The sequence below is a fragment of the Brienomyrus brachyistius genome, unplaced genomic scaffold, assembly GCF_023856365.1.
Source record: "Brienomyrus brachyistius isolate T26 unplaced genomic scaffold, BBRACH_0.4 scaffold68, whole genome shotgun sequence".
NCBI classification, from domain to species: Eukaryota; Metazoa; Chordata; class Actinopteri; order Osteoglossiformes; family Mormyridae; genus Brienomyrus; species Brienomyrus brachyistius.
The window spans coordinates 900,566-908,312 of NW_026042343.1; the positions used below are offsets into that span (position 1 = coordinate 900,566).

Genomic DNA, 7,747 nt, shown 5'->3' on the forward strand with positions numbered 1-7,747 from the left:
CTGGACAGGGAACGCTCACGGACACCAGAAAAGTATCACAAACACCACAAATCTAATGCAGCAGACCCTGTTAGCAATCGCTAATGCCCAATCTGCACCCTGAAATGGATTTCCAATGCAAATATTAACACAAGACGCACCGTTGATTCATTCAAACACTTCATCACCAAACCAGTTGTATAAGGCAGTTTTAAGAGAAGTTTTTTTTTTAAGCAACAGTTCAAGAAGATTCACAGGTAAAGATTCAGATTCAGGATTCAGTTGAAGATTCAACCAAACATCTCTAGCGTCTCTGTCCTCCTCTAACATTTTTGGTCATTTATTCTGCCAAATGATTATTACTGTCTGCTGTGGAGTATTTAAACACTAAAAAATAATTCGCCGATGTTGCATTGGTGAAACGGCTAAGTGTGAAAAAGCCACCGAGGGACAATAGAGGGGTTTGTGGGTGCAAACACTGGCATCAGGGCAGCAAAAAACCACGCTGCAAATGAGCCATGCTATTGTCCAGTCGGTCTGAATGTGACGGCCAATGATAGTGTCTCTATCACACAGGCCGGGACAGCAGGCCTATCAATCACCACAATGCTGACTCATGGTTGGCTGGCCGTGGGACAGAGGGCTCCTTCTGGGTGCAGGGCCCCAGCCAGGCGCACCATCGCTGGCACGGCCGAACGGCAGCCACACCAACTCAAACAGCCAGCGGGATTATATAATACACTCCAGTCAGGTTTATCTCATAAAAAGGCATCTGTGCAGCCCTTTTCCCAGCAACTGTGGGCGCCGTGTGAATTGTGAGGAGTGCCTTTGACACACACCGAACTGTACCGTGAAGTACACGTAGGACTCTTTTCATCTCCATGCTACTCGAACGTGTTAATGTGTTTGCGGGTCCCTTAACTAGAGTTAAACCCGCTAGGAAAACTCTGCACCTTGGAGCACAAAGGCGCTTCTTAGCCACCGGGAAGCTGGTCGGTTTAATCCGGATCGAGGTGCCGGGTTCTCTACGTTTGAGCGTTGAGTTGAGCGTCACTGAGGTGGTCACAGGGCCAGCAGCATGGATGGGCGGAGCCCCAGGACAGCGCCAATTGGGGATGGGGTGGGGGGGGGAGTATTCCTTACTGGACATGACACATTTGCGGGTGTGCGGACGGACATAAGCTACATGGCTGAAAGGAGCTCTGAGCTCCTTCCTGATACCGCAGATGCTGCAGTCAATGCGCCAAGTGTCTGCACGATTTTTCCGAGCAGAAACAGACCAAACCGAGCAACTAATCTCTCTGACAGAAATATATAGTGGGCTATTTCCATCAGAATGTCGCTGTTTTTTTTCCTCTCTCCTTGAAATAAACTCATTAATCTTTCTTTGTCTTCCGTAAGTATAAATATGTATAACTGACCGCCAGGCTGCTGAGAGCAAAACCGAACCGAAAAGGGATCATGCAAGTAAATGACCCCTAAGTGCATCACGGCAGAACGGCCTCAACCCTGTACCAAGGCGTCCGTCGTCTTTAAGGTGAAGTGTAACAAGAAGGCAGTCAGTTCGCATTTGCGAATGCATATTTATGAAGCTATTCATTTATGCTGTTCAGACGCAGGGCAGAGAGTTCGCGTGGAGGCTCACGGTTGAGAAGATGGCTGTATTGTTAGCGGTTAAATGAGGACTTTATGGAGCCCGAATCCTGTGAGACTGACACATTACCGTTAAACATTAAATGCTCTGTAATCCCCATCGGGACACATTTTTACCAGCTGCTGGCCTGAACATTAATAGAGGCCATCTGACAGAATCACTTTGACCGTCTAACTGGAGTTGCGGTGCTGGCTCTATGACGATTTAGACATGCGTCCGATAGGACAAAGGACCAGGGTGATTAACTCTGAATCGCCCTCTGCCCACAGACCGGCAGAGATAGACAGGCAGGCAGACAGACAGTTCTCCAGCGCCACGCTGCCTTTCCTGTTGGATAAGATAACCACAGAGACAAATTTATTGAGCGATTTCATGCAGAGGGGACATTAATGTCTACTGTGCTAAAGCTGAACATGATGACTTTAGAGGAACAACTAGAAACCGAAAACCACCAGGATGCTGAGCAGCGAGCGTCTGTTATCTGCAAATGTCACCTACATTTCAGAAGAAAGTGATGCATCGCGGCAATAAATCCTGCTGCGTAGGCACAGCCACGCAAAACCGATATCTGTGAGTGGGATTTCGTGAAGGGAGGGGGTCTACGCCATGCTGAAATTCCCGTGGGGGCAGGGGGGAATGCAATTTCACTCATTTCACAGTAAACAGTAGGCGTTTCTGTTCATAATTGGTAATGTAACACACAACTTGGGCGGGAAGGAGGAGGTGGTTAAATAACCTGCAAGGACTAAATGAATAGCATCAGTTGCTGTTGATATCCAGGAGCCTGTGATTCCTGGCGTTTAGTGTCCCTGCTAGACAGCTTGGTGCGATTTGGGAAAAGGGGCGCGGGGCGTCATCGCTGGCAGCTTCTGTCCCCAATTTGCAAATCGAGCCACTTTCTGATCCAGAAGTGTGGAAGAGGAAGTGTGAGCGATGATTAGCAGCTACCCCCTTTTGTGAGGACTCTGGCTTTGCTCCGGTGTCAATGGCCTCCCTGGAGAGAGAGAGAGAGAGAGAGAGAGAGAGAGAGCCCTCATGAAAGGAAGATAGATAGATAGATGCCACCCTGGCAACCACAAGCCATTGGGAGATGTATGTATGCATGCATTTCACTCAGTTTCCTGGGATTTTGAATTTTCATCTGCAATCTCCAATATCCACTATGGATCAATGGGGAGAGAGCAGGCCTGACCAGCATCACTCTTACGATGCGACAGGCGCAGGCTTTATGGGGTGTTGCGTTGCACGTGGCCCAGTTTGGTCCAGATCTGTGTCCAAAAGGCCCTTGACACTAGCTGCTTTACAGACCCTGGCTGACCTGCTCTCTGTTCCTTGCTTCCATGTTGCTTTAGACAAACGTGTCTGTAAATAAACATAAGGTGTTCACTTCAGGGCAATAGTTAGAGGAAGTGACCTTCAGGTGAAGGCTGAGACCAAGCATTCAGCATTGTTTTGCCCCTACACACACCCGCACTTCAGTCTTTATCGCCAACACTGTACAATCCCGACGGATCTGCTGGACTGGCCTCTGATTCATAGTGAAATATTAAGTGTTACGTTTCTAATTTTGTAGCAAATGTCTCGCATTCCCAATGGTTTTCTAAGTAGCATTGACCTGGAAAACCTGATGTTACCACCAAACCCATCAAGCTTTCAGTGAGTGCTCCATAATTAGCTCCTACACCGTCAGGACAGCAGCCTGCTGGTGGAGCGTACAGGAATAACATGACTGAACACTATGCTCTTTTGATGCGTCTTGCATCCAACCTGGGCAGAGTCTCGGCTGAGGGCAGATACGGCACCGCGTCAAATATATCCACAAAAGATAGCTTTTTATTGCCAAAAATTTCTGGGGAGCAACAGGAATGAAAAAGCTGCCTTATTTTTGGTCACTAGCACTTCTGAATAATCGCACAGTGTTTATGTTGGCTGAGACTGTTAGGCTGGTAATGTACATTACACCCCCCCCCCCCCCCCCTTCACCCGGCTAGCATTTTTGGAATCGACTGGTCTCAGTGGTCCTGGGGCCTTTAAGCCAACAAGGCGGTCCTAGAGAACCCAAGGCCTCTGTTCAGCACGTAGGGTGGCTCACCTTAGTCTGCAGTGATTGGTAGGTGGGACTATAGCAAGTTGTCAATCACAGTTTAATTAACCCAATGAGAAGCGGACATGAGACTAATAGGGAGCGAAGCAGTATTACTATGTTCGGGCAGACTGGAGCGAAGGATATGGTTGTCCCACCACCTGACGGAGCACTGGTATGGGAGAGCAAGAAGATTAACAGCATCAATATGACCGCATGGTCCGAAAACATGGTGGAGCCGTCCAGGAAACATAGTGCAGTTGGCAGGGATATGATGCAAACAGGCGCCATGGTGGAGCTGGCCTGTGATATGCAAACAGCACGTCTATCGGCGACCTTCACGCGGGCCAGCAGAGCCTCAGCATGGGCAGGCTGGCAGGACTGTGCCATCCGCAGCGCCCCCCCCCCCCCACCGCAGGCCAGGCCGCTGGCAGCGATGCCCAAGAAAGGCAATCCGCAGTAATGGCGGCAATAAAGTGGAACTCACGTCGTGAAAACACTGGGAATGTTTTTACTTTCTTGTTTTTTTTTTCCTTTTTAATTCACTCCATTTTTACCCACAACACCAGTCTGTTTAACATCCAGTCGGAGCCAGAGCTGTTAAGAGGGTCCGTTTTAAACACCCACCGCAAATTACGCAGCCTGGAGAAAAAAAAACTGAAAAAGCAAAAGTCTAAATATACATGTTCCTTCTGATTTTCTTCCCCAGAGTCCACTGGCTCCACTGCGATCAAAATATTCCTGTGGGCAGCGCCAAATTCTTGTGCACACCATTTCCGCGCGCTGTCAGACGAGGTGGTTGCATAACTAAATAAAGAGCTGCCCAATAGCACAGTTTACCAACAGGCTGTGCTACCAATCAGCATTAACTTGACAGGAAAATGGGCGGGACTATTTTCACCCACTGATACCTTCTAGGCCGTTAAGCTGTCATGTGCTTCTGTCAGGATATCCATCACTCCATCTTCCATGACCGCTGGTCCAGTGAAGGATCATTTTCAGCCTGGAACCTACCATAGGAAATACACGGCATGTAGGAGACACTCTGGATGGGACCTATTGCAGAGGACAAACACACCCACACACGTACTATGTTTGGTTTTGAGACAAATTCACCCAACTGCAGTTTTTTTCCCTGCACGAGGAAAACAGAACCCAAAAGAAACTCGCATGGAACATGCAGACTCCAGGTATATACACAGAATGGGAGCCAGGATTTAAACCTCAACCACTGGAAGCGTCAGGCCACTGTGCTACCTACTGATGCATCGTAACATCCTCTTTCATTACATGAAGGTCCTTGATGCCCTGTAAATCCCACCTGCTTTGCTTGTTCTTATCACTCTGTGAGAGCAGTTTTCCACTCATGGTGCGGTGATGTTAAACCAGTGTGAAGCAGCAACCTAGAGCAAAACACAGTGAATAACAGTGAAGCATGGCTCAGATGTGGCACTGGACGGGCTCTTAACACAGTGAATAACAGTGAAGTATAGCTTAGATGTGGCGATGGACGGGCCCACTTGAAGCAGGTCACCCCCCCATGTCCCAGCACAGATACTATAGGGCTGAGGATATTATCAAACACTAATAGCTAGTTTTGACAGAAAAAGTGGGAAATACTTAAGAAAAATAAAGTGCTTAGGGTTATAACTTCCTTGATTAAAAAGAGATGCATAAGATATAATTAAGAAAAAAGATTAGATAAATGTAAGTATCGGATGCATAAAGCTGCTCTTTATATCCATTTTAAACGTTTTGAAAAGGCTACAGTTCACTTTTGGGAGTGACTCCACCTTACAAACATTAGCCTCAGTGATTAGCCATTCAGTGTCATTTTTAGATCAGAGGGATGTTGCTGTTTCTCATTGACTGCGCCATGGAGAACATGCCTATTAATAAACCCCCAGGTGTCCGCAGCAACATGGCCGCCCGCACACATGACGGGAAGGCCGCACAGGATCACGTCCGGCTGGTGGTGCACCTGTTTGGCGCGTCTAATATTGGAAGGTGTGTTTGTGAACAGGAGCCGCACGGAGCACAGGTACAGCTGGTGGCGTGTGGCTCTGCGGCGGGAAGGTTCTTGGCTTCAATCCTGGCATTGACAGAATGACCAGATCGTAGTTGGGCCCTTAACCAGGGGCTGGATAAATGGCTGTATGCTCTCATCCAGGGGCGCCGTAAAGGGGGGGAAAGTTAGTCTGATTCCAAGGGCCCTTGAGCGACAGGGGAGGGCCCAAAATCTGCAGTAGCTCCCCTGTTCACATCTGTGTGAGTCTCAAAGGAGAGCGGGGTAGGATATGCAAAGGCTGAACTCTGTTGGACTTTATTTCTCCTGTACCACGACAATAGATAGATAGATAGCTGGTGTGGTCACCCCTGGGCCCATCTAATCACTTTGTGGAGCTCAGCTGATTGAGTGACGGCACTCACTGCTCGTGGCTGAAGGTTCGAACGCAGCGTCCCGTGTGGTTCTTCTTAAGCAGGATTTCAACTGGGGGCTCTTGCTTTATTTCAGATACCAAAGAAATGCCATGAAATCTCATCAGTCGCTGTGCATGGGTCCATCTGCGTCATGCCTCACACTTCACACTGCAGACAGGCTCTCCAGTAGTGCATCGCTGCAAACGGATGGATTGTGACTTTACATTGCACCCACCTGCACCCCACCGTTACCTCTCCAGCGTCTTTCACTTTATGACACTCTGCAGTCATTCTGTACAGCAGGGACACATCCCAGCCCTGCCAGTCGGCATCGTCTTTCCCAAACCGCACATTTCTTGTAAGCGCCACCTTAAGACCATAATCTAGAAAGATCATTACAGTTCCTCTCCTCACTTAGACAACAGCAGCTCTCTGTGTTTGTTGCTCATCTTGTAGTTCTTAACGCCACCAAAACACCAGTAACACACTCCCCCCCCCCCTCCCAACAAGCGAGAACTTACTGCATACCATCCAGACAACAGAATAAATAATAAATTTATGCTCTTAGTACACAGGCTCGTCGTCATAAAACCATATAAATGACAAGGATTTACAATCTGTACGCCCATTGCCTCCATGTAAACAATGCCTGGTCTCCTTCGCTTGATAAATCAGCCATTGTTTAGCATGTTTGGGTTCTGATATGTTGGGAAAGAAGATATCTCTCTCCAGAGGCAAAGCAGTATCTACAGAAACAAATGGCACGCAAAGGTAGTTAGAGAAGAAAAGGCAACATCTATGTCATAACGGAGCTGTGCAGGAAAGCTGACTGGAGCGGATTCAACTATTGTTCCCTTCTCGTGCTAAGAAAATGGCCGAAGTTCTTTTTTTCGTGTAAAGAGCATTTGAAAACCCTTAGCAGACCCGAAAAGGCACAAATAGCTTTTGCAACCACTTCCCTCAAAGGGCTTGCCTTTGCTCCCTCATCTTAGCACTCCACATTGTACCGATTAAGGGTTATTCTCCTCCTTTTTAAACATTAAAAAGATTTGCAGTTTGAGAAGGAAGACATAGGGCTAATTGCAAACATTTGGTCCTTAAAACCAGCAGACAGAACCAAACACCTGATCTATACCCTGTAGATGATTACAACCACACTGCAAAACAATGCATTATTTCACTTTTTGGTGACAACTTAATCCTTTTTTCAGAGAACAGTGATTTTCTGTGACCATTGCATGCCACTCAAGTCAGCTGAAGAAAGTTACTGTGGCTTTGGGAAGTAGTCTTGGTGTTTCTCACCATTGCTGTTAAACCACATGTACTTGTTTGCACCTTTGTTCTGTTCCCTCTGGATCTCTACAGTCAGATGACAGATCATTCTGTCCACAAAGACAGATGAGAAGCATCTCCACCAAGAACTTCTATTTGCGCCAAAGAAGTATAAGAATTTGACAAGAGAACTTCTCTCCATCATTTCTGTTTCTCATGAATGCCTCAAGGCTCACTGCTCGGTCCCCTGCGATTCCTCTTGTACATTTTGACTGATAATTTCTGCCATGCCCACCACAACTATGGCCGCAAAGTTCTCCTCCGATGAACCCAGACAG

General features: G+C 47.5%; 1 long non-coding RNA gene across 1 annotated transcript; it reads right to left on the reverse strand.

The window, feature by feature from the left end:
* Positions 1–2,179: 2,179 nt before the first annotated feature.
* On the reverse strand, positions 2,180–5,093 carry LOC125725504 (uncharacterized). Its single transcript, XR_007387510.1, has 3 exons — positions 5,038–5,093; positions 4,628–4,726; positions 2,180–2,627 (listed from the first exon to the last, which is right to left on the reverse strand). It is a non-coding gene; the product is annotated as an uncharacterized LOC125725504 (long non-coding RNA).
* Between the last annotated feature and the right edge of the window lie 2,654 nt (positions 5,094–7,747).